The sequence below is a fragment of the Chelonia mydas genome, chromosome 2 (assembly GCF_015237465.2).
Source record: "Chelonia mydas isolate rCheMyd1 chromosome 2, rCheMyd1.pri.v2, whole genome shotgun sequence".
Lineage (NCBI taxonomy): Eukaryota > Metazoa > Chordata > Testudines > Cheloniidae > Chelonia > Chelonia mydas.
The window spans coordinates 210,274,663-210,299,255 of NC_057850.1; the positions used below are offsets into that span (position 1 = coordinate 210,274,663).

General features: G+C 39.9%; 1 protein-coding gene across 8 annotated transcripts in view; it reads left to right on the forward strand.

Moving 5' to 3' along the window:
• The window catches only part of THSD7A (thrombospondin type 1 domain containing 7A), a 522,569-nt gene that overhangs the window by 160,372 nt on the left and 337,604 nt on the right, over nucleotides 1–24,593 (forward strand). The gene's annotated exons all lie outside the window — the stretch shown is intronic.

A 24,593-nucleotide genomic window follows, 5' to 3' on the forward strand; every position in this document is an offset into this window, starting at 1 on the left:
CTGACCTAAAGAAGAAAAACAAGGTACCCTCTGAGGTGGCCATCAGGGGAGTATGGACCATTTTGGCCAATAGTTTCCACTTTTCCCCCTCAGACCATACAAAAGCCACTACCTGGGACAGTCACTACTTATGGATTGGCAACCAACTAATCTTCTGGGGAGAATGGTTGCTTGAGGATAGGGAATAGTTTCATTCCAGGTTCTACAGTGTCTGTATAAACTCCTTGCTACATGGCACAGCTGAAACATTTATTGACCACTCACTTTGGTCTGAATGCACTGGGACTGCCTAGTACTTTTGAAGTACAGGGTGTATTACAGATGTTCCATGAATTCCCTATTCCCATGTCATCCATGGATGCCTTTTTGATGAAAAAGGACTTTTTCAGTCTTGAAGATATTACTAAAACTTGGCATAAAGCTCTGGAGGGTCCCTTAAAAGCTCTACAGTGGTCAGTTTTATTATGCAGTGCAAAATATGCACCTCTAGATTTAGGTTTACAGTTAATTCAGTAACAACAAAAGAATTCAGAATGTATTGGACACTGCAAAGACTATATAAGATTAAGGCTCTTCCTTTGGACATGTGCTGGCATGGTGGTAAAAGATAAGGGAATACTTCTGTACATGTTATGGGACTGTCCTTTTGGTTAAGCATCTGTGGAAAGAGTTGACACTAGAATTAAAATGATTTTGGACTCAGCAATCAGGCTACGCTTGAGCGCTACCTATTAGGATATTTACCGATGAATTTGGGCCTCTCATCAGCACAGGTTTCTGAGAGCACTCTTGTTCTGGAATAGGAGTGGTCAAATATGGCATTAATCAGAAGCAACTTCATGTGTGGACAAGCACTTGGAAACATTTGACTAAGGTACACCTCAGGGCCTGGTGGTTAATCTAGACTTCCTTCCCCTTCCTCTTCCCCCTTGACTGTCCCCCTCACAATCTCTTCCCTCCTGTTTTCACATTTACCCTCTCTGCCTTGTCTGTGTGGTCCTCCTTTAGGTGTAAATTATTGATTTATTTGGTTTTATAGTTCAATAGTAAGGTTGTTAAAATGGCTTTTGCACATATATATATATGTATGTGTGTGTGTGTGTGTGCGCGCAAAAGCTATCCTGTGTATTAGAGATGGTAATTTTAAGTTTAAAATGTTCATTTTTTGTCACTTTTTGTTTTGTGATGTTTGTATTGAAAAGTAAAAAAATAATAAAAACCTTAATCCAAACAAGCAAACAAAAAGTCTCTGGCAGTGACAGCATCAGAAACATGAAGTTCCTCTTCATTACCCACTGGTCGAGGCTGCCCCTTGGGAGCAGGTTCCTGTGTAAAGTGTAATTTGCAGCTGATGATTGGCATGCTTCCTTGGTACTCCTGAGCCAAGTGAGTCTGTACAACTGTACTTGATATCTACAACAGAAATAGATGGTTATTCAAACTCTTTGCTCTGAGGCACACACACGTATTTTAGAACCTATAGGGACACATTTATGAATATACTGTTTACTTAATAGATGGCATTTGATTAACATGTGAATGGTACTAGTTTTTAAAATTGTCCAAATATGTATTTACATGATAGATCATAATGGTTTCTTTAGAAATGTCAAGAGGTAAATGTTCAGTGCAGCTCATAGGAAATTTAGCTCTGTATTTCCCATGAATTTTAATACCTGCATGCCATGGGTTTTGTGGAGGATGGAATTTAGCTCTCTGAAATTCTTTCTTTCCTTAAGCATGTAACTCCAAACTTTACTGTACTATTTTGTGATTTAATAATCATGTATCACTTTGCTCATGAGAATGTGTCTATTCAGCTGAATGTATTAATATTACTCTCCCACCTCGTTTATTCAGCTGGCTAGATGGTCATGATGGGTTGGAGTCCAGACTTTTGTCTAATTGCTACTCAGCAAATTTGAGCATTTATTCCAGGAGTGTAGTGATCATTCTGACAATTCGGTATCCTTTCAATCTCTTCTGTACCACTGAAAAGGTTTTTTTATTTTACTGACTAGCACTCCAAAGAATGTAACCATATCCTCAGTAAAAAGCATACAGATGCAACTGTCATATGTTGAGACCAAGGTTAGCTTTCTATATCTCAAGGGAGAAACTTTGAGAAATACCAGAGCTGCCACTAGCAATTAATTAGAAAGCTTTTCTTACTGTTTGCAGTTAGGGAAATATAATAGTGGTTTGAGAAAATCTATAATGATGCCTGTTGTCACTATAGGAAAGCACAGTTGTGCTAATTTAATGACATTCACTTCTATCGTAAAAGTGTCACATCTTCTTAAGCTTAGTTTGATCCCCATAGTGAAGCAGTGAATTTAATGTTTATTCTGGTAATTTACTAGAGATTTTTTCTGTAACACATGGAATGTGGTGTTAAGTACATTGCAATCTACCAGCAGAAAATCCTATTTATGGTTGTGACTTCACCATCAATTATGCAGATGTGGCCACAGCCACCACCCCTTTTCCCCCCAGCCGAAAACCAGCTACTGAAACAGGATGGAATGCCACTGGTGAGAAAAAAGAAAAGGAGTACTTGTGGCACCTTAGAGACTAACCAATTTATTTGAGCATAAGCATAAGTGAGAAAGTCAGAGTGGAGGTAAAATAGGCGGCATCTGGAGCCATCCCAGGGGAGAGGGCCACAGCACTGTGGGAGGAGGTAAAAGTCTGCACTAATGGGAACAAGGGTTTGAGAAGACATGACTCAATATTCTGGATCCATGTATTAGATAAAATCCAAAAATAAACACCCAAATAGTTTAGCATGGGGTCAGAATTCAACCTTGTGATTTCAGCAACTTGAGCTTTGCACTCATGGTTTATGCTCTCACTTCGATTTTATATCTGACTTTAAGGTTATGTTTTTGATAAGGAATTAAGGATGCCTATTTCTTCTTTCCAACTTTTATTTTAGAGTAAATGATTTTATAGTGAAATCCATTGCAGTGGAATTCCACCCCGTACTCATAGGGTTACATGTAGGCTCCATTAACTTCAGTGAGAGCTACTTGTATTCTGCAGCAGGAAAATCTGGCCTCAGGAATCTGGGGATTTGTTTTGTTTTGGTTCTTGGTGAAAGGCACACCTTCAGCACCAGGGTGCCTGAATGCAGTGTCTAGATAATAGAAATGGGACATGTTGGAGTAGCTCCTTAAAGTTTTTTAATGGAAAATGTACAATGAAAAATGGTTAATTCTCTGACATGATCTCTCACCTCTCTTTTCAGACAGCTCGTACATCCTGAACAATATTGTGATATATCACAAAATTTAATTACTAATGCTGTAATGCAATTTCAAAGTTTTGGTTGTTTTGTAAATTACAGTAAAACTCTTCTCACTAACTTAATATAGCCATGACAGTAAAATTTTTAAACATAACTTCACATTAATTCACATCATAAAGTTATGAAGATATTTATATACTTTAAACTGTTTCCAAAAATTATTTTCCTCTTGTGGATTATTGATCTGTTGGAGTCAGCTGAAAGCACATATCAGTCCCTTTAGCCAGCCAAGATAAAGCTCTAAGTAGTTAACAAATCATTGTACTTTGTCTTCTACTTTTATTGTGTCTGTCACTACTTCAGATCTCCCCCTTCTCTTAAAAATACTAAAGATATTGGCTGAGATATTTATGAATAACAACAGAACAGGTTTTTAGCTGTTTGGTCTGTCCATCCACAAAAGAAAGGATCCTTATTTTTAGGGCTGTCAAATATTTTAAAAAATTGCAGTTAATTGTGAGATTAAAAAAATAGTCACGATTAATCGCAGTTTTCATTTTACAATAATAGAATACCAATTTAAATTTTTTGAATGTTTTTCTTCATTTTCAAGTATATTGATTTCAGTTATAACACAGAATCCAAGTGTACAGTTTTTGAGGACAAATTTTTGCACTGTAAAAAAGATAAGAAATAGTATTTTTCTATTCACCTCATACAAGTACTGTAGTGCAATCTCTTTATCATGAAAGTGCAACTTACAAATATAGAATTTTTTTTTACTCAAAAACAAAGCAGTGTAAAACTTTAGCTCCTATAAGTCGAAGCATGAAGCAGCATACGACTGTTTAGCATATTTGGCACATAAATACCTTGCAACACTGGCTACAACAGTGCCATGCGAATGGCTGTTCTCACTTTCAGGTGACCTAGTAAATAAGAAACAGGAAGCATTATCTCCTGTAAATGTAAACAAACTTGCTTGTCTTAGCAATTAGCTGAACAAGAAGTAGGACTGAATGTACTTCTAGGTCCTGCTTTATCAGAGTGCTTTACATTTTCAAAGAATAGCTTCTGTTGTCTTTAGTTACAACTGTTAGACACCCCTAAAATAAGGCACACAGATAGTGACCACCTTTGGCTGTGGTTTGAGACTTGCCCAGCATCACATAGCAACTCTGTCGGAGAAGCAGGGATAGAATGTAGTTCTTCAGGGCAAAGTCAACTGTTTTAACCATATGATCATCTTTTTCTCTTCCTGCAGTCCCCTCCCACATTCACCACACACCTTCTAACTTCTGCAAAAAATGAGGCAGGTTTCCTTCCGACAGTCTTATTCACTGCACAACACTGATTCATTCCCAGAGCAGGGTCTGTCTTAAGCACTGAATGAGGCAGGCATACCGTGGAAAAATAGTATTTGATCACGTAATTTAAAGACTGTATCACAATGCATATACATGGTGGGCGGGGGACGAATTAAGCTTCTACAAGCAACCTTAATTCTGGTATTTCCTAACTCTTGAGTGCCTGACTTTTCAACCTTAATACTCATTTATTGTAGTTTCTTTGTATGTAATTTCTTAAATTTTTAAAAGGCAAACTGAAGAACACAAATTCCTTCATGTGGATCCATGCTGATACTTACATGGGTCTTTAGCAGGGCTGAGACCTTTAGAACCACAATACAGACTACCACTTGAGCTAATGGAATAATGGATAGCAGTAGTACGTGGCTGTCCTCTATGTGGATCTGCCACTAGAGGTGGGTGAGACACTTTGTCACTTGGTTTCACAGATATTTATTGACAGCTCAGTATTAGTGAGACTTGGGAAACTTAAGTTACAGAACTGAGGTTCTGGACTGGTGTGTGCTGTAGTGGTCACTGATCCTTTTAATTCTGTTCCTCCAAGGCCTTACTCTTTCTGCACTACCTCCTCCAGCCTGCTCCTGTGTCAACCTGTCTCTTCCCACCTCCTCCTCCCAGGCTCCTTGCCCAGCTACTTCCAGTCTCCCATTCTGGGCACTTCATCTGAGTCCCAGTCCTCTCCACATCCCAGCTCCCAATCTCAGACTCCCTCCCTGGGTTCCTTATTTCAGTCTTCCCCTAACTTTATGTCCCAGTCTTCCCCATCTCCACCACCAACTTCCAGTCCCATTCTTCCCTTGTACAAATTCCCCATCCCATTCCTAGTCTCCTTGCCCAACCAATCCTGATGTTTCTTCCTCACTCCCAGGCTCCTTTTCCCCCATTTACTCTTTCCCTGCCCCGCCACCCAGATCCTTAACTTTCTCCATTTCAGCCAGCTTGTTCCGCCTCCTTCTTGCTGCCTGGGTACCAACAGCAAGAACATTGACATGATATCTGGCTAGAGAAATTCTAAGACACAGATTTCTCTCAACTTTTTCTTAACGTATTACCATAGATAGTAGTTGTCTATGAACTTAGTATTCTCTTTGATCAGAGTACTATGAGCCCAACACATTTGGATTTATAATGAAAAATGCATACTACAAAAAATCTCTAACCATACTGAAGCCTGTGCCAGCGGATAGTGCACAAGAACTGTTTGAATTGATGACGGGTAGTTTGATTTCTCAGTATAACATGCTTGTTGATAGGTTGACCTTCAGCCTTTGACTGCCACTTGAAAAAGCAGTTCTCTTCATTTTTTCTGTTGCTGATGCCATTGTGGAGCACTGGAAAAGTACAATGTTCATTCATAAATTCATAGTGTTTAGGGCTAGAAGGGACCATTAGATCATCTAGTTTGATCTCCTATATTGGGTCATTAAATTTCACCCAGTTACCCCTGTGTTGAGCACAGTAACTTGTGGTTGGATAAAGCATATCTTCCAGAAAGACATCCAGTCTTGATTTTAAAACATCAAGAGATGGAGAATCCTTCTTGGTACTTTGTTCCAGTGATTAATCACCATCATTATTTAAAAAATTGTGCCTAAATTCTAATTTGAATTTGTCTAGCTTCAGCTTCCCGCTATTGGTTCTTATTATGCCTTTCTCTGCTACACTAACTAGTCTTTTAGTACTCAGTATTTTCTCCCTATGGTCGTTACTTGCCAGGATTGTTGATTATTACTTGACTACAATGTCAACCAAAAATCTAACTGCTGTTAGCAAGGGTACATTATTACAGTGGCTTAGGGACTACACAAAAATATATATATATATATATATATATATATATATATATATATATATGTGTGTGTGTGTGTGTGTGTGTGTGTGTGTGTGTATATATATGTGTGTGTGTGTGTGTGTATATATATATATATAATATATATGGCATACGTGTTCAGTTAGTAGAAAGGAAAAACTTAAAATATGGATGGAAGGCTAGATAGCTTTTACTACAAAAAAGCATCAGAGAAATTTCTTAAAGAACAATTCATTTATTCTTGTGAAAATATGACTTGTAAAGTTAGTCAGATTTAGGTCTGTTGGCTCCCTATTGTATACTGTAATCATGTGAGTAAAATCTGCTTGTGAGCCATGTAAACAAATACACTTAATATAATTCTACATATTATAAAATATTTTGAAGGGCCCATGAGTAGGTTATGTGTGGCTGAACTGGAGGAGCTAAGGGAGACAGAGAAGTACATAGGTGAGACTTTCCAGGACACAGTAGAATCGTTCCACCTCCCCGTCAGACAGCCTCTGTGCTGTTGAGGAGGATGAAGGTCTCAGGGAAGGATAACATCCAACTGGAGCAGAGGGAAACGTTCCCATAGTTGGGCTGGTCCTGCCAGATGATGTCGTGGTATCCTCTTTCACTGAGGATACCTCTCTGGGGGAGGGAACTCAAGTTATTGGGAAGAGATAGGTAATAGTTATGGGGGATTCGATCATTAGAAACATAGATAGTTGGGTTTTCGATGACAGGGAGAACCACATGGTGACTTGCCTGCCTGGTGCAAAGATCCTGGTGTGGATCTCTTGAGACATCTAGGTAGACTTATGTGTAGTGCTGGGGAGGAACTGGTGGTTGTGGTACATGGGTGCCAGTGACATAGGGAAAGATAGGAGTGAGGTCCTGGAGGCCAAATTTAGGCTGCTAGGTAAGAGATTAAAGTCCAGGACCTCCATGGTAACATTCTCTGAAATGCTTCCAGTTCCACGGGCAGGGCCAGGTAGAACTGCAGGATCTTAATGTGTGGATGAGATGATGGAGTAGGGAGGAGGGTTTCAGATTTATTAGGAACTGGGGAAACTTTTGGGAAAGGGAGAGCCTATACAGGAAGAATAGGCTCCACCTAAACCAAAATGGAACCAGATTGCTGGCACTTAAAATTAAAAAGATTGTGGAGCAGTTTTTAAGCTAAGGGCTGGGGAAAAGCTGTCAGGTGCAGAGGAGCATGTGGTTCAGACATCCCTTAGGGGAGGATCTATTCATGGAGAGACTCTATTTACCAGTAAGGAGAAGAGGATGGAAGATGATAAACTATGGGTAAGATCTGATGAGAAACAGTCAAATGAAAAAGGGGCCCATTCAATTACATCATGTAATGGGAGACAGCTAAATAGTGACAATTTTTTAAAGTGCTTATGTAGAAATACTAGAAGTCTAAATAATAAGATAGGGAACTTGAGTGCCTCGTATTAAATGAGGATATTGATATAATAGGCATCACAAAAACTTGGTGTAATGAGGATAATCAATGGGACACAGTAATACCAGGGTACATCAGAAGGACAGAACAAGTCGTGATGGTGGGGGAGTGGTACTCTATGTAAAAGAAAGCATAGAATCAAATGAAGTAAAAATCTTAAATGAACCAAACTGTACTTTAGAATCTCTATGGATAGTAATTCCATGCTTGAATAATAAGAATATAGCAGTAGGGATATACTACGACCACCTGACCAAGATGGCAATAGTGACTGTGAAATGCTCAGGGGGATTAGAGAGGCTGTAAAAATTAAAAAAAACCTCAGTAATAATGGGTTTTAGAGTAGCAGCCGTGTTAGTCTGTATCCGCAAAAAGAAAAGGAGTACTTGTGTCACCTTAGAGACTAACACGAAAGCTTATGCTCAAATAAATTTGTTAGTCTCTAAGGTGCCACAAGTACTCCATTTCTTTCAGTAATAATGGGAGATTTTGGCTATCCTCATATTGACTGGGTACATGTCACCTCAGGACGGGATGCCTTAAATTACTGCTTCTTGGAGCAGCTAGTCCTGGAGATCACAAGAGGAGAGGCAATTCTTGATTAAGTCCTAAGTGGAGCGCAGGATCTGATCCAAGAGGTACCGGACCAGACTGCTTGGTAATAGTGACCATAATATAATTAAATTTAACATCCCTGTGGCAGGAAAAACACCACAGCAGCCCAACACTGTAGCATTTAATTTCAGAAATTGGGATTAAACAAAAATGAGGAAATCAGTTAAACAGAAATTAAAAGGTATAGTGCCAAAAGTGAAATCTCTGAAAGCTGCATGGAAGCTTTTTGAAGACACCATAATAGAGATTCAACTTAAATGTATACCCCAAATTAAAAAACACAGAGAATCAAAAAAGTGCTACCATGGCTAAACAACAAAGTAAAAGAAGCAGTGAGAGGCAAAAGGCATCCTTTAAAAAGTGGAAGTTAAATTCTAGTGAGGAAAATAGAAAGGAGCATAAACTCTGGCAAGTGAAATGTAAAAATATAATTAGGAAGGCCAAAAAAGAATTTGAAGAACAGCTAGCCGAAGACTCAAGTAATAATAGCAGAAAAAAATTTAAGTACATCAGAAGCAGGAAGCCTGCTAAACAATCAGTGGGGCCATTGGATGACTGAGATGCTAAAGGAGCACTCAAGGACGATATGGTCATTGCGGAGAAACTAAATTAATTCTTTGCTTTGGTTTTCATGGCTGAGGATGTTAGGGAGATTCCCAAACCTGAGCCATTCTTTTTAGGTGACAAATCTGAAAAACTGTCCCAGATTGAGGTGTCATTAGAGAAGATTTTGGAACAAATGGATAAATTAAACAGTAGTAAGTCACCAGGACCAGATGGTATTCACCCAAGAGTCCTGAAGGAACTCAAATGTGAAATTACAGAACTACTAATTGTGATTTGTAACCTATCATTTAAATCAGGTTCTGTAACAAATTACTTTAGGATAGCTAATGTAATGCTAACTTTTAAAAAGGGCTCCAGAGGCGAACCTGGCAATTACAGGCCGGTAAGCTTGATTTCAGAACCGGGCAAACTGATTGAAACTATAGTAAAGAACAGAATTGTCAGACGCATAGAGGAACAGAATTTGTCGAGGAAGAGTCAACATGGTTTTTGTAAAGGGAAATCATGCCTCACCAATCTGCTACAATTTTTTGAGGGGATCAACAAGCATGTAGACAAGGGGGATCTAGTTGATCTAGTGTAGGTAGATTTTCAGAAAGTCTTTGACAAGGTCCCTCATCAAAGGCTCTTAAGTAAAGTAAGCTGTCATGGCCTAAGAGGGAAGGTCCTCCCATGGATTGGTAACAACCTAAAAAATAGGAAACAAAGTGTAGGAATAAATGGTCAATTTTCAGAATGGAGAGAGGTAAATAGTAATATCTTCCAGAGTTCTGTACTGGGCCCAGTCCTATTTAACATATTCATAAATGATCTGGGAAAAGGGGTTAACAGTGAGGTGGCAAATTTTGCAAATGATACAAAACTACTCAAGATAGTTAAGTCCAAAGCAGACTGTGAAGAGCTACAAAAAAGATCTCGCAAACCTGGGTTTCTGGGCAACAAAATGGCAGATGAAATTAGATGCTGATAAATGCAAAGTAATAAACATTGGAAACCATAATCCCAACTATACATATAAAATGAAGGGGTTTAAATTAGCTATTACCACTCAAGAAAGAGATCTTGGAGTCATTGTGGATAGTTCTTTGAAAACATCCACTCAATTTTGCAGCAGCAGTCAAAAAAGCAAACAGAATGTTGCGACTCATTAAGAAAAGGAGAGATAAGATAGAAAATATCATATTACCTCTATATAAATCCATGGTACGCCCACATCTTGAGTGCTCCGTCCAGACGTCCAGTCTCAAAAAACATATATTGAAACTGGGAAACGTTCAGAAAAGGGCAACGAGAGTGATTAGGGGTATGGAACAGGTTCCATATGATGAGAGATTAAAAAGACTGGGACTTTTCAGCTTGGAAAAGATACGACTAGAGGGGGGATATGATAGAGGTCTATAAAATCATGATTGATGTGGAGAAAGTAAACAAGGAAGTGTTATATACTCCTTTTTAGAACACAAAAGCTAGGGGTCACCAAATGAAATTAATAGGGAGCAGGTTTAAAACAAACAAAAGGAAGTATTTCTTCACACAGTGCATAGTCAACCTGTGGAACTCCTTGCCGGAGGATGTTGTGAAGGCCAAAACACTAACAGGGTTCAAAAAAGAACCAGATAAATTCATCGAGGATAGGTCCATCAATGGCTATTAGCTAGGGTGGGTAGGGATGGTGTCCCTAGCATCTCTTTGCCAGAAGCTGCGAATGGGTGACAGGATGGATCACTTGATGATTACCTGTTCTGTTCGTTCCCTCTGAGGCACCTGGCAGTGACCACTGTTGGAAGACAGGCTACTGGGCTAGATGGACCTTTGGTCTGAACCAGTATGGTTGTTCTTCTGTTTATGTACAAACTGATAATCTTTTCCTAACACTTCTTGGATGTGGTCATTCTTCCTTACCCCCTGCTATGCTGACCTACTCACCATATACCACTTAAGTTTCCTCAGATATTCACCAAGTTTAAGGAAGGAGAAAAGCAGGATCATGTAATTTAAACAAACATTGTGCTGTTGTGCTGCCTTTGTTTTTAACAACAAACACGTACCTTTGTTATACAGGGCAAATTAAAACTGGATGATGACAGTGTGAGAGAGGCAGCAGCTTGCCGTCTTTTTTTAGCTGAAGAATTGAATAACAAGTTAGGGGAAAAGAAAAGCCTAAATGCTACATTTTCAAAGGCAAAAAATGACACAGGCATTCCCCTTACCTGTCATGAAATAATGGGAAAACCCATGAACAATTTACTCCGACCTAAATGTGGTCAAGTGTGACACCTAGAGGCCACGTATACTGTATCCCTCAAATAATATGTTTTGTCCATTTGGGTCACTATTTTTCTTTCTTTGGCCATGAGATTCAGACAACATGAATAGATTACATTTTAGACCTCAAAAATGGACCCTGACAGATTTTAAAAGATAACTGTTGCATAATTTTGTTATAATAATTATATATTAATATAATAATATATATAATAATAAACATAATATATGTTTGTCCACCCATTCCACTTTCACTATTATTTCACTCACTGGACTAAATAACACTGATGGAAGACACATCATGCATACATTCCCACTGAGCAATGAATAGTGCTCAAAAGCCTGGAGCAAACCCCTAAGAGAGCACTGTGTACAGCATTCTAGGATAAAGATATCAAAACAATTTTTTTTATAGATCCTACTCTAGCAGATTCCCTTCTACACTAAAATATGTGCAACAGAGACAGACCTTCACCAAACACAGGAATAGAATGGGACTTGGACTATGGAACCACACAAGGAAAGAAGGGAAAGCAAAAACTCTTATTTAAACCATTGTGTGGGCTACCTGGACTTTGGGTTTGGGCACATAAAATAAGCAAATGTTGCATACCTACTAACTTCCCTTCTCATCCCAAAAGCATGTGGGCCAGAAGCTGGAGAAAGAACTTTGATTCCACACCGTTACTTGCTGACCAATATGGAGGGGTGGCATGTGGGGGGGCATCATCATTTGCTATTGATATAGGTCATCAGGAAATTACTATGATCTTCTAGCCTCCCAGGACAAGAGGGAAGCAGGGAGGCAGTTGTGTCGTGGGGGTGGTGGTGTCTGAGGCAAAATGCGTCTCTGGGGTTGTGCAACTTATGTACTACATTTTGCTTAGGGTTGTCTCTAAAATTAAAAAAAAAAATCTAGCCCACTGAAACAGTCAGAGTGGAATATACAGAAGAATGGTTACATAATCAGTGTGATGTGGAGAGACTAAAATTGTAAGTAGTTTTCTATTCCATTGTTCAGAATATTATGAATACAGGAAAGACACAGTACTTCCCTTAATTGTGTGGGAAAATAAATAATTGCATGTTGAAAACTGAAGGAAAAATATTTATTTATTTATTTATTATTAATTATAATTATATAGAAAAAATAATTATTTTGGGAGATGCAAAAGAAATAAAAGAATAGCCTCATCAGTAAGTGGCAACATGCGGCCAGTTTAGAAATTAACGATATTACCAGATATGAGGCACAAACACACTGCTACTGTGGAGCTCTTTTTGGTTGTACTTTATCATTGGCAGCACTTGTCCCTTTCATACCGTTCATGCCACTATGGTTTGTTTATTTAAAATGAAAATTGCTGCTTGGAAATAAATTAAGCTGAAGCAAATGTGATTTGCGAAGGCAAGTCTAATGCTATTCAAGTCTAGATGCTATTTCCCATATGATTCAAGAAGGAAAGCAATTTTTATCCAAATGAGTTTCACTTATATTCTCGTCTTCTCCTATTTGTTGGTTCTGTCATATTGCCTGTGCGTGTGTGTGTTTAATGTAAAGTGTGAGTGTGTATACATGCATGTATATAAATAATATCTCCAGGGGAGAAGGAGACTCTGAAGCTTTCACAAGCACATGCAGGATAATTCTTTGTAAACCAGCTTTTGTTACCTGCTGGCTAAGAAATTTGTGTCTTGTGCTCACTTTCTAGGTTTGGCTCTCTACATAATTGCCACACAATGTGTGTTATAGTCTCTTATCTGGAGAGCTGCAGGGAACAGGTAGGCTTCTGTAGGTAACCCTAGGTCAGGGGAAAAAACCCAGTTCAAGCAGATGCTACTCCCAGGCAGATGGCTTGTGGAATATAATCCTGCAGTGAGCAGGCTAAGGAGCAGAGAGACTCACTTTGACTCCCGGGGAGATCATCTTTAGAATGTAAGAACTGCAGGGAGTAACTAAGGATATGCCTGCAGCTGGAGCTAGGGGTGTGATTCCCAGCTCATGTAGATGTACTTGTGCTAGTTCTCATGGAGCTAACATGCTAAAATAGTAGTGTAGCCACAGTAGTACAAGCAGCAGCGAGTGGCAGCACGAGCTCGCTGTTCTGAGTACAAAACCACCTGAACTCTGTGAGTACATACACAGTACAGCTAGCCTGTGCTTCTACTCACTGCTGCCCATGCCACTATTTTTGGTGTGGTAGTTCAATGAGAGCTAGCAAGAGTATGTCTACGCAAGCTGGGAATCGCAGCCCTAGCTTCAAGTGTAGACATAGCTACATAGATAACAGCTAACATTAGAATAGCAAATAGGGAGCAGGTGAAGGTGTAATTTCCATGGGAGTTTGTAGGAGGAAGTTTGGGGGTTTTGCTTTATAGGTACAGCTTCACTCCAGCAACAAAGATGGAGAGTCGTCAGCTATTTGTGACTTGTATTAGATGTGTCATGTTCTGCTTTCTGCCTGAAGGCAGAGGAGACTGTCTGTATGAAGTACAAGCTGGTAGTCCTGATGGAAAAGGTTTGTGGTCTTTAGAAACAGCTGACCACGCTGTGACATATAAGGAATGTAAAGGATTTCCTGGATACACAGATCCAGTCAGTACCATAGTAGATCCCAGAGCAGTGGAGAAGACTGGAAATTTGTCACCACCAAAAATAGGAGAAGGTGGAGGCTACGTTCAGAGTTGGAAGCACTGAATCACTTCCAGGCACTGAGTAACATAGAGAACAACCTGCAAGAACCAACCAGAGGAAAGGACCCCAGCTAGTGGAAGAAAGAACTGAGAACTGCTGTGCAGCTCATACAAGATGGACAAGCCCAAGAAAACATTCATGACTGGTTAGTCCTGATTAGGGACTCCATGATAAGAAGAGGGGACAGAACGTTCTGCAAGGGATGGAAGGACAATGTTCAGCCTTGTGCAAGTGAAGACGAAGGACATCGCTGCAAGACTAAATAGGATTGTGAGGTCAGCAGGAGCGACTCTTTTGGCAGCAGTGACACCACATCAGGCACCACTCCACAGATCCTGGAAGACCTCAAGGATCTGAGAAGGGAGCTGAAGGAGAGGAATATGATTTCAGAAATCCTTCCTGCCCCTTGAGAGAAAAGAAGGTGAAGATACTGGAGGTGAACAGTTAGTTAAGTGGTGTAGGGGGAAACACGGGGGACCTACTATGGAGAGAGGAGATTATATGGTTTTGAGGACCTCCATCTAAGTAATAGGGTACCCATCTCCTGGACAATAGACTAGGTGGGGTGGTTGTAAGGTCTTTAAACTAACCATGCAGGAGGAGAGTGATAGAGTGGCAATCATGGTACAAACATCCAAATATGCAAACTAGCCTCAAGGCATCATGTATATAACAAATCCAAGCACTAAGGGGCATGTAAGGAACACAGTTTTAATGATCTATATACTAATGCTTGGAGCCTATGCAATAAACAAGTGGAGTTTGTGATCATCATGTTTGAGAGGTAACATGATGTGGTTGGTAATACTGAAGTTTAGTTAGGATGGAAGACTGTTAAAATCAATTGCTACAACTTGTTTCACAAGGGTTGAATTGGTAAAAGGGGAGGCAAATGCCGTTTTACATTAAACACTGACATCTAGACCTGTTAAAGAATCATAGACAATACAGAACCACAGGACCTCAAATATTTAAAGATTAAAGTTCAAATTAGTACATTTAAAGATAGGGGCAAAGGTGGTCATCTGTAACCGACCACCAAATCTCACTGGAGTAAAGGACAAACTGCTCTTGAGGTATCTTTCCATGGTATGTAGAAAGAAATGTGGTATCATGGGTTATCAATCTGAGGAACGCTTGCTGTACATCTCACGGGGCCAGAAACAAAACTACTTTAGAATATCTAAAACAATAGATGATTTCTTAATATAGAAAGTGGTGCATTCAACACAGGGTAATTTAATACTGAACCTCACTCTGACAGTAAAGAAGAGTTAATGGCTGACCTAAAAATTAGTGGTTGCCTTTGTATCAGTGGGCATGATCTGGCTACATTTACTTTGTGCAAACAGACTATGGCACCAACCTGTAATGTGTATATCTGGAACTTCAGAGGGGTCAGTTTTCCAATGCTTAAAGTAATTATTGGCATAACTGGTAACATAAATTTAAGTGGGAAGTGTTAACAAAAACTGGGACTTGTTCAAGGAAATCATACTGGGTGCCTAAACAGCCGTGATTCCACAGACATGAAATAAGTTATGCTGGGCAGGGAGACATCCTAGTTAAAAGGAGATGTAGAAGTAATGATAAAAACATAAATAGAGAGAGAGAAGGTAAATGTGACTTATATTCACTGGAAAATTTAAAAAATGTAGGTGACCAGTAAGGTATGCCAAATGAATCAGTGAAATGTCAATGGCCAGTAGGGTGAAAGACGATAAAAAGGCATTTCATGTTAGAAACAAGAAAAACCCTAAGAGAGGTATAGATCTATTGCTTGAAGCAGATAGTAAAATTTTAAATAGTGATATAGAAAAGGCAAAATGTTCAATAGATATTTTTGCTGTATATTTGGAGCTAAGCAGGAGGATTTATCTATCCCATATGATGATGTGGATGGAACAGAAAGTTTAAAATCAGTCCTGGATAACTTGCATCCAAGAGTCTTAAGTAGGGTTGCCAGTTTTGGTTGGACATATTCCTGGAGGTTCATAGAATATGAATCACAGAATATCAGGGTTGGAAGGGACCTCAGGAGGTCATCTACTCCAACCCCCTGCTCAAAGCAGGACCGATCCCCAATTTTTGCCCCGGATCCCTAAATGGCCCCCTCATCACATGACATAATCTTTCATTAAAATTAATCTTTAATTTCTGGAGACATGGAAACCCTAGTCTTAAATGAACTAGCTGAGGAGCTCTGTGAACCACTGACGTTAATTTTTAACAGATCTTGGAAAATTGGGGATATTCCAAAGAATTGGAAGACTACTAATGTAGTTTCAGTATTTTAAAAGGGTAAAAGGGATGAGCCAGGATATTATAGTCTGGTTAGCCTGATATTGATCCCAGGGAAAATCCTGGAATGATTAATTTGGGACCCTATCAACAAAAAAATTGAGGCTAAAAATATAATTAATGCCAGGTCAGAATAGTTTCATGCAAGGTAGGTCTTGTCAAATAAACCTATTGTCTATTTTTGACAAGATTACAGGTCTGTTTGATGTATGCAACTGTATTATATTATACTTGGATTTCTCCAAGGAATTTGACTTAGTATCACATGACACTTTGATTTTAAAAATCGTGTTATTTGGAATTAACAGGGTTCAGATTAGATTAATTAAAAACTGGCTAAATGACAAATCTGAAAATCACTTGTTAATAGGGAGTATCAGTGAGTGGGCCCAGTACTAGTGGGGTCCCCCACTAAGTTCTTGGTTCAGTGCTATTTAATAATTTTAGCAACAATCTAGGCAATGATATAAAATCTTTCCTGGTAAAGTTTGCAGGTGTCACAAAGATTAGGGGGGTAGTAAATAATGAGGAACACAGGTTATTGTTAGTGATCTGAATCATCTGGTTAAATGGCCATTATCCAACAAAATGTGTTTTTAATACAGCCCTGTGCAAAGTAATACCTCTGGGAACCAATAACCTGGGTTATACTGATAGGATGGGAGACACTGTCTTGGAAAGCAGTGACCCAGAAAAGGACTTAGGGATTATCGTAGATCAGTGTACGTGTACACTGGTGGGATGCAGAGGTCTTCCAGGGCGTACATCAACTCATCTAGATATTTGCCTAGTTTTACAAAAGGCTACAAGCACTAGCAAAGTCAGCACAAACTAAAATTTCATACAGACAATGACTTGATTCTACTGCTCTATATATTATACACTGAAATGTAAGCATAATATTTATATTCCAATTGATTTATTTTATAATTATATGGTAAGAATGAGAAAGTAAGCAATTTTTCAGTAATAGTGTAGCTGTGATACTTTTGTATTTTTATGTCTGATTTTCTAAGAAAGTAGTTTTTAAGTGAGGTGAAACTTGGAGGTATACAAGACAAATCAGACTCCTGAAAAGAGGTACAGTAGTCTGAAGAGCTTGAGAGCCACTGTTGTAGATAACCGCCTCAACATGAAGTCTCAGTGCAATGCTGTGGCAAAAGGGTTAGTGCAATATTTGGATGTATGTAAACAAGAATATCAAGTAGAGATAGCAAAGTGATTTTGCCTTTGTATATACCATTGGTAAGACTGCTGCTACTAGAATACTGTGTTCAGTGCTGGTGTCTACACTTCACAAAGGATGTGAAAATACTGGTGCAAGTTCAAAGAAGACACAAAAATGATCCAGGGACTAGAAAACAAGCCTTACAATTTGAGGCCTAACAAACTCAGTGTAGCTTATCAAAGAGAACACTAAGGGTATGTGTATGCTGCAGTTAAACTCCACCAGCTGGCCCATGTCCGCTGACTTGGGCTCACGGGGACTCTCCCTCCTTGTGGGGTCCCAGAGCTTAGGCTCTAGCTGGAGCCCAAACATCTACACTGCATTTTGACAGCCCTGGCGTCTAAGTCTGAGTCAGCTGACATGCAGTGGCGGATTAACGCATGGGCCCATTGGGCCCTGTTAATCGGGTTTTTGCTGAACCGAAAGCTCTTGATAACTTTAGTCTTTGCAAGGTGGTGGCAGAAAATAAGTCAATGGGGACACGGCCGTCCGGTCGATAGTTGATGCAAACAGGCAAACAAAAGTGCTTTCATTCAAAGCTTCTACTTTATTTAGTTTCAGCACTTACACATGTCTGCAAGAGGTTAGTAGAGCACCCCAGATTACCCCCAGAATCAGATTTACCCAGGGTCTTGAGGAGGTTTCGAGTGGATAACTGTAGGTGTCCAGTGGCCAGCCTTCTGTATGCAGGAGAACTTCAGAGGTGTCCAAGTGTCCATCAACTTCAGGTTTCTTCCTCTTTTTATATGCAATTTGTTAGTATTACATAGCTTGTTCATCCAGATGTCCCCCCCGCCCGCCCAAAAAACAAGAACACAAACAAAAAAAACCTGCTGAACAGAAGCTAAGGTAAGTGTGGAGTTTTCCACCCTGTAGTTTTCCACCAGTTAACCAGCTGTATTTCACATGGCAATAGTTAACTATTGCCAGAATTTCCATCTTGCAAAACCAAAAGCTTCAGAAAAAGTTCAAGTCAGGAAGGCACAAGGTCATGTTTACTCTTTTTGTGGTCACTCACGTCTCCCTCTCCTACTGGTCTGTTACTTGTGTTATGGCTACTACAAAGGCCTTACAGCTGCTTTGAGCAATAAGCATAAAAATTGGTATTTCAGCTGCTGGGCAGTGGTTAGGCATGTTACTGGGTTAGCAAAATTTCCTCCTTAAAGCCCATGCCCAGGATGTCTGGCCAATTTGGGGGACCCCGCAGGAGCACTGGAACCTGTGTAGAAGTGAGGAGGCTCCCGGTGCAGGATCTGTGGCCCTGCTCCTCCTCTTCTGCCTGGGACTCCGCCCTCTTCTCCTCTTCTTTCCACTGAAGCCCCGCCCCTTGGCCAGGCTGGAAGCCAGAGCCAGGCTATGGTAAGAGCTGCCCAGGGCAGGTGGAGGGACTGGGGCTCCCCATGGTGGCCTGGGATCCCTGAGTGGCTCTTACCACTTCCTGGCTGTGGCTTCTAGCCTGGTCATGGGGCATGGCCTCGGGGGGAAGAAGAGGAGTAGGGGGTGGATCCCCATGATGAGAGGGGGCTAAGGCCCATCTTAGTCCTTCCTCCCTCCCCCCCGCACTGGGAAGAAGCTGGTGCTATTAGCAGGGGCTGTGCTTCACAACAGGAGAGCTGATCACCTTATGTCCCCTGCCACAAAGTGCAGCCCCAGTTGCCACTCTGCACCTCCCTGAGGCTACTTTGCTCAAGTTTAAAAGTGGGCAGGCATGGGCCTCCTACTTTTAAAGGGGGAGCATGGCCCCCAGGACTCCAGCCTTAGTTCCAGCATGCCTGGAGTTTAGGGGGCCCAAATGCTCTGTGTTCTTAATCCACCTCTGCTGACACGGGCCAGCTGGCAGCTTTTAACTGCTGTGTAGATGTACCTGGAGAGATGCTTTGATCACTGTGAATAGGCACTTACACTTGGAAATGATATCTGATAGTGGTGTTTTTTAATCCTGCTGACAAATGCATAAGCACCAATGACTGGAAGATGAAGTCAGACAATTTCCACCTCGAAATAAGATATGATTTCCTAGCAGTAAGGCTAGTTAAACACTGGAATAATTCACCAGGGAAAGTGGTGGACTATCATCTGGTGTCTTTAAAGTGAGATTAAATATCTTTGTGAAAGATATGATTTAATTCATCTTCTGGGAGAAATTCTACAGCCTGTGTGCACAGGGGGACAGGCTAGATGATCATAGTGGACCCTTTTGGTCTTGGAATCTATTAACCTGTGAGTGAGTCCCCCTGTTCATTCCCATCATTCATGAGACATGGAGAGAACAGGATTGTTTGCATTTCCCTGTACATGCTCTTAACTCTTGCAGCTCTGCATTTAAAACAATGACCACAATCAAATCTCTGCTTCCGGGCTTTAAACAGTCAGTTGCAGAGGTCAGGAAGGAATTCCTCCCTCCCCCAGTGCACAACTGGCTTGATGTTTGAGAGATGGTGTGATTGTCTGTTTTTGTTTTTTGCCTTACTCTGAAGCATCAGGGATAGGCCACAGCTGGATACCAGATGGAGTGGACCAGTGGTCTGTGGTGACATGACACCTCTTTCTCGGATTCTTAGTTGATATATCTTGGTCACTTGCTCAGGGTCTTGGTGATTGCTAGATTTGGGGTCAGAAAGGAATTTTCCTGTAGGAAACTTTTGTGTGTGTGTGTGTGCCTTCTTCTGCAGCATAGCTCACCTGCTAGGATCATCTGGGCATATCTCACCTTGTAGGGGCATTGGTGGCACCTCAATCTCTCTTGTTCTCTGCCTGTGGCACACAATCATTTGGTCTCCTCAGGACTGAAATGTTGTAGTCTAACTAAAATCATTGTTCTCAATATAGGATTATCTGGGTGAAATGTAATGGTCTGTGATATACAGGAGGTGAGACTAGATGAACTAATTGTTCCTTCTGGCCTTCAACTCTATGAAATCTTTATCATGCAACAATTTGTAATGTTTAATACATAAACTGCTTTTTATTTTAAAAAGCAATAACAAACAATGATCTAGCAGGATTGGCTAACTTTATGTGCCTTATTATGATGCTTTGTGGTTAAATTCTGCTATATTTTCATAATAGGTTTTAACTTTAATCACATGGCTTTCTATAAAACAAAAGATTACTCCTCTAGTATCCTTTGTCAATCATTTATCTGGAAAGGTTATAGAGGTTGCCCGTATGGCTACTGTGTCTTGCACAAATGAATGTCTGTGAATATACATCCACCTTTTCTCCACTGGGACTCATAAGTTAGTGTCCTGAAGTGTGGTAATGACATTGTTATACTACGAGTGTGGAGGGTTGACAGAGACGTATGTTTATGTGACTTTGTTTGTATAACTTTGTCTTTTCTGGGTATATTTAAACATTTATTTTGGAACACCTAAAACATATGTAACTAAGACAAATTAAGTTTCTCATGTACATGTTTAACCATGAGTTCTTGACCTGGGGATTAGGAACAAGTAGTGGGGGTCATGATCACCCTTGCCTTCCCATATTGCTAAATGGGAGGGCAGTCCCAACAAGATCCCAGCCAGATAGGAAGAGGGTTATGAGGTAAGGGGCGTCCTACTGTGGAAAAGATTGAGAACCCCTTAAAATGCAGTTTAATCTTAAAGGCAAAATCCATTGTCACTAGTGCTTGAAGTTCTAATTTTTGGACTGTGGGCCAAGGGAGTGTGATTATTGGCCAATTTGTGAGCAATGACAAGATATGAAAGTGGTATTCATATTAGACAAAAGAACAAAATGATGGAAATGATCCTTTTTATTAGGTTAATGAACAATAAAGTATTAAAGGCTTGACTTACCTCTTCTGAGCAGGAGAATGCAAAATGTGCTTGTCTGAGTCGAGACCATTGTGCCTAAAGAGCTTCTGCCCAAGGGAGGGTAGCTAAACTGCACCTGTGACTGATGTTGCCCATGGATATGCTAAACCCTAATCCATACTTCCTTCATTAGCGTAACCCACTTTGGTGTCTATGTAGGTTAGCTACAGGTTCCCGCAGTGGACCAGGGGTTGCCAGCACTTTATGTAATTGGAGTACCCTTTTAGGTCAATTTTGCACTGTCAACGGCCTGTCTTTTAGGATATGAGAAGTCTGTGTGTTTCAGAACTTAATCAAGACTTAATCCAATAAAAGGGATAATCTAAAATGTACTCTTTGACCTATAACAGTTAGTTTGGTCATTTGACCATCTTAAATAAATTGGCAAATTACAATACCCATTCTAGTTTTACAAATACAAATGTTACATTCAGGTTATAAACTGAAACAATTAGAAGTCAGCAATTCAAAAATTGCAGTTCTTACAATATGAAGACTCTGCCAGATTGCACGTACAAGAATAAAGGTTCAATTCCAAATAAAGTGTCAGAAACATATACCACAGAGAGGGAAATTCTGTATCATTGGTTGTTTGATGCAGACCTCAAAACTTAATGGAAATTTTGTGGTGCTTATTTACAAACAATATTTGAAACTAATGAGGGTATTTTTGAGAGGAGCAAGAGGGAAGTATGTAGAAATATAGGATACAAACTTGTAAAGTTTCAACTTCTAAGGTTCCATAATACAAAAATGAGTGAAGACTAAGCATGGAAAATTTCAGCCAAAGAATCCCAAAAATAACATGTGAATACATGGGATTATGACAGAAGCCTGAATATAACCATAGCTTTACTAATTGACAAATCTATAATGTACCTCCATAATATTTTTTTTTAACTATCAAGGTATAATTTCATTGTTTGGTTCTGAATGGCTTTTGTCACAGTAACTGGGCTAGCTTAATTGTTGTCCCCTTTCTGGTCTCTCTGTGTGTGCCCTCTTAGATATCCCCTGCCTTTACCTATCTTGGGGTGGAATTTTGCAATTCTCCCATTCTTAGGCCATATCTAAACTTACCGGGGATTGACGCGGCTGCAATCAATGTAGCAGGTGTCTATTTAGTGGTGCTAGTGAGGACTCGCTAAATCAACCACAGAGCGCTCTCCGGTTGACTCCAGTACTCCACCGGAACGAGAGGAGTAAGGTAAGTCGAAGGGAGAGTGTCTCGTGTCAACGCAGCACAGTGTAGACACTGCAGTAAATTGATCTAAGGTATGTCGACTCCAGCTACGTGAATGACGTAGCTGGAGTAGCATAACTTAGGTCAGCTTACTCTGGTGGTGTAGACAAGGCCTTAGACTGTGCCGTAGGCTGCAATACCCTGTATATCCAGACCTTCTAAGCAGGTCTGTGTGAGTTCAGGCATGTGCTGTTCTTCCTTTCAGGAGTCTGTGACCAATGGAATACAGTGACTGGACAGTCATCTCAAAACCCAAGTATTGTTTGTTTTAGTAGTAGGAACAAAGCATGTAGAGAAAAAGTATTTTAAAACAACAGTCTGCATGCATGTCTGTCTTATCTAAAGAGTTACTATCCCCTGATGGTAGCATAGCAGGCCTATCTCGTTCATGTTAGAGCTGGGTGAATTTTTTTCAGCTGAGTCTTTTTTCAGCGCAAATGAAAAATTCGGTGATCCCTACACTTTTTGTGAATTTGTGCCTGTTTTGCTCAAATGTCTGTGTTGAAAAAACAGACTAAAACAAAACAGATTCCTCCCCCCCCCCCCCCAAGTCATAATGTTGTTCATTTTGACATCTTTGAAATTGCCAATGAACCAAGTAATTCACACCACTCTACTTCAGGCATCCTCAGCTGGTGCCTGTTTCTCATTCAGGTTTCCCCCAAGCAACTACCCCCTCTCTTGAGAAGGCCTCTCTTGTAAGCTACCCATGTTCTTTTGTGTTTGCCAGCCTTTTCCTGTCCTGTTAAAACTGTTTTGTAGGTTGGCTGGAGAGGAGATAGAATCTTCAGATCCAATAGTTTGGGCATTTTCTCTTAAGAACCCTAAAGTGTTTATCAAGGGGTGACCTATCAGAAGCCATTTTTTTCTCTTCACCTTTGTGTTTGTTTTTTCCCCCAGACTATCTTCTGTTAAGTCAACCCAGTAAATTCATACATAAACATCCCCTAAACCAGATCTTTATATGGTACAGTATTCATAAAGTATTACCAAACAGCTCCAAATCTATCCCAGCTAGACAAGACAAACTGATGATATAATTATTTTTGCATATTTATTGTATTTTATATGTTTTGTTTGCATATTTATACTCATGTTTATATATTTGTTTGATAATTTGAAAAAAGTTGCAGTCATATTCAAAAGTGAAATCAGTGTGCCACATTGAGGCTAATATGACTTTCAATAGTCTGCTTCTTGTAAATTTTCAGAAGCGTGTGACGGAAATATGACTTTGTGTGTGTGTGTGGTCTACACACACAAACACACATACACGATACAGATGTGTGTTTATATTAGAAACAATTCCAGACCCATTTGTTGCACTGTGCCAACTGCATGGCTAGTCTGTGTCCCTAGGGTCATGTACAAAATATGTATAGTGATATTCTTACAAGATTCATATAAACGCAGAGTAAAATCTTCCATGCTCCATTAGATTTAGTGCCTTTGAAAAGGGACCCCTCTTGGCCTTGTAGCCCTGTAAGTCTGACTTCTCCCCTGGCACAAACACAAATGGCTATTAGCTACCATTTTTACTTTTATTTTTCAAAGGACTGTGAAAGATAAACTATTTATCTACTTATGTAATTAAAGTAGAACACAAACTACTGTCACAGATTCCTTATTGAATATAAAAGGTATTTTCTCAAACAGAGAATCTATTCATAATCCTATTTCTAAATAAGTTACATATAAATTTCATTATACCAAGTATATTTGTCCCCTAATGTAAATCATAAGATTTCCCTGTGAAATGTCCCTGAGCTATAAATTCAAAGGACTTCCCTGGTTTAACGCAGCATTACATTTGTCGCACCAAACAGCAAAAGTAAAGTGGTTCTGTGTGGTTTGTAAATGAACACACAGCACAGAGTGAGGAAGAGAAAGGAGTGAGATACATGCATTTTTTACTGTACCTTAGCTGTAATGCAAGTCCTGCATCAGGATGCTATACATTTGTTAGGATCAT